At 41.8% G+C, this 3,475-nt stretch overlaps 1 pseudogene; it reads left to right on the top strand.

The window, feature by feature from the left end:
* The first annotated feature begins 258 nt into the window (after nt 1–258).
* Nucleotides 259–436, top strand: LOC120938555 (annotated as a pseudogene).
* The last annotated feature ends 3,039 nt before the right edge of the window (nt 437–3,475 follow it).

Raw genomic sequence — 3,475 nt, 5'->3', positions numbered from 1 at the left:
CACATGCCTAAACACGGTAACTACCTTTTGGAGCCACTTTTTCTACAGCCAGATTTGGGAATTATGTAATGCATACAGAAGTTGCGGCCTCCAGATAATTTTGATTAGGTTGCAGCACCATGCCACAGATATTGGTAGATATTTCATACTTTTATGTTCCTCCTAAATTTGGCCAGCAGCGGGATTATATTATCTGCTATGTACTGTTGAGGATTCATGAAATGTTTATACCCAGATATTTTACATTTACTCACATTGATCATATCTAAGATCAAGTGTAGTATCTGTTCTTATCAGTTTAATATCTGATACGTCCCCTATCTGGGGACCATATATTAAATGGATTTTTAGAACAGGGAGATGGAAGAAGAGCTTAGTCTGTCCACTCCATGCATCGACCTGGTATTGCAGTACCTCCAGGACCGGTTCACCCCTCTCTTACGCAGTGTCAAAAAACAGATTTGAATGGAAAATCATCCATTTTGTTTGTCTTGTTGCTGACAATGTTTCTTGCTTAACCTCGGCTCCTTGCAATAATAAATTGGCATTTAACCCTTGTGTCTTTGTCTTCGTTGCTTCTGGTCACTTTCTTGAGGGAAGGAAGACCTTTTTTCGCTGCTCGCCAAATGACACTACTCTATGAAGTTTTTTTTTTTTTTTTAACATAAGATGTTTATTGAGAAAACAAGTCATCAAGATACATATCGGGGCAATCAAAAGGAAAATGGAGTGTAGCACAGAATCTACATAACGTATATTTGTGTGTCAGAACATTAACGATCATTGTCTAGACATTTAACCACACATATTAGGCGTAAGAAATCCTATTAACTGGTTGCAAAACTTTTAAGCACAACATTTTTTTGTCCAAGTAGGACTAACGTCATGTATAAGAACTTAAACATGATGTCCTGGTATGATTGAAATGAAAGCAGTGTATATTTCTGAAGAGAGATGAAGTAGGAAAGAGGATGAAAGCCTAGAAAAGACGACAGAATGAAACAAAAAGAGTTACAGGAAAGAGGGCTACGTTCACATGTGGATCAAATTCGATGAGTGAGCATTATACTCAAAGGTGACCGTCAGGAGCAAGAGGCCATAAAAAACAAACAAAAAAAAACAAGGACCAGAGAGGGGTGGATAAGGTTGGTCATGGGATACCGTGAAGTTAAGAGTTATCATCTCCGTCAACGTGATGTTTCTCTGACACTTCAGAATAGGCCTCAGAGTATCTAAAGATAATCCAGGGACGCCAAGTCTCATGAAAACCTTCAACCAATTCTCTAGACTGGGCCAGTGTGTCCTCCATTTCATGAATCTCCGAGACTCTGTGGAGCCATTCCAACAATGAGGGGGTCCTTACTGAATTCCAAAGACATGGAATAAGGGATTTAGCCGCATTAAGCATGTGTTTCGTAAGTGAGTTCTTGTACTTCTTATGGGACCAGTCAGAAATATGCAGGAGACAGCATGCAGCGTCGAGTGGCAGTGTGGTCTCGGTGATCTTAAGGATCAATTCTTTGACTTTGGCCCAAAATGGCTGTATGAGAGGGCAGCTCCACCAAATGTGGAGATAAGAGCCTCTTCCAGTGTTACATCTCCAACATTTATCGCTTTTCAATGGATTCCACACATGTAACTTAGTAGGTGTTAAATACCAATGCGTCAACAGTTTGTATGCTGTCTCCTGGAGCTTAGTGCTGATCGAGCATTTGTGTGTTAAAATGCAGGCATTTCTCCATTGTTTAGGTGTTATGGTTACCTGTAATTCAGCCTCCCAGGTCCTCCTGAGTCTGTCATCCGGCGCGCACTCAACTCTCTGCAGCCAAGCGTAAGCGACCGACGTTGCCCGAGGGAGACGTTCACCTGTGTGGCACACCGACTCAAACTCTGTCAGGGGTCTGCAAAACTTATTGGGTTTGCCTTTACTATAGAGGTATCTACGGAGCTGTAGGTATGCCCAGAAAGGCAAATTGGTGAGGTTGTTCACTGTTTTCAAAGTGCTCCATTCCCTTACATTGGACTGTACATAGCAGTCCCCTGCAAGGAAATGATCTCTACCTTCAGTTGGTCGGAATTGTGAATTACCAAATCCAGGAGCAAAATCAGGGTTATCCTTCAGTGGGGTGAGAGGGCCCATGGAAGTCGTAAGAACCGATCCCTGGGCCATCTCGTGTATAATTTTTAAAGCAGAGTTCCGGCCACAATTTCACTTTTTAAGTATAAATACCCCTGTAATACACAAGCTTAATGTATTCTAGTAAAGTTAGTCTGTAAACTAAGGTCCGTTTTGTTAGGTTGTTACAGCATTTAGACACTTTATAAAATAGAAATTGACTGGGGCCATCTTAAGTGTGGGCATCATGAAGCCAGACTGTATGACTTCCTGGATTTCAGCCTTGCAGATCTCGCACATGCTCAGTGCTGCACAAGCAGTGTCAGATCAGGTTTCAGCACCTGTGCTGTCCAAGTCACATGATTCTTTGAGACTGGGGAGTGCACAGACTCCTGGAAAGTTACACCCACTACATTCCCAGGAGTCTATGCGGTGTAGGTTAGGAAGCATTAAGCACCTAGGTGCAGGAAGTAGGAAGATTAACTATTCTGCCTAGCAACAACACTTTGAAGGCATCAAAAAAAAAAATTTTTTTTTGTAAAGGACTAATGACATTTTTTTAAAACTACTGATGTAATGTTATATTTATGGGTGGAACTCCATTTTAAGGTGGGGCCAGTAATGGGGTGTGTTTTCATTTCTTTAGGGATGGCGGACCAGGCTATCCAGGGTGAGAACATTAGGGGGATGGGGTTCAACTCACGTTCCAGGCCCACCCAGTCCTTGGATTCCTGATGGCAATGCCAGTCTATGACCCTTGTCAGATGAGCCGCTAAGTAATAGTCCCTAAAATTAGGTAGTCCTAGCCCTCCTTGATCTTTCCGTTTAAGTAGCAGTTTATATTGTATTCTAGGTTTCCTGTGGGCCCACAGAAATTTGCGAAGAATTTTACGGAGGGTTGTGAAAAAGCTGAGCGGGAGGTGTATTGGTAATGCGCGCACTAGATATAGATATCTCGGCAGGATAGTCATCTTGATTATTGCTGCGCGCCCGAACCACGAAAAAAAGCCCTTGTGCCATCTCTCGAGGTCCATTTTGATAGAACCATAAAGTGGGGTAAAGTTTTCGCTAAAAATTGAGGATACGCGTGGTGTGAGTTTTATTCCAAAGGTATTTCATGCTCTTAGCAGTCCATCGAAAGGTGGAGTTTTTTTTAGCGTCTGCTAGAGCACTCTCTGGTAGGTTGATATTCATGGCCTCAGATTTTGCGTAATTTATTTTTAAATTGGAAATGTAGCCAAATTGCGTGATATGTTTTATTAAATTAGGGATAGTGGTATGTGGGTTAATTAGAAAAAATAGTAAGTCGTCTGCAAAAGTGGCTATTTTATATTCGCGGCTATTTTAGATTCCCTGCCT

This window comes from Rana temporaria, chromosome 4 (genome assembly GCF_905171775.1).
Source record: "Rana temporaria chromosome 4, aRanTem1.1, whole genome shotgun sequence".
In the NCBI taxonomy this organism is placed as follows: Eukaryota; Metazoa; Chordata; class Amphibia; order Anura; family Ranidae; genus Rana; species Rana temporaria.
This window is presented reverse-complemented; position numbering and strand designations above follow the sequence as displayed.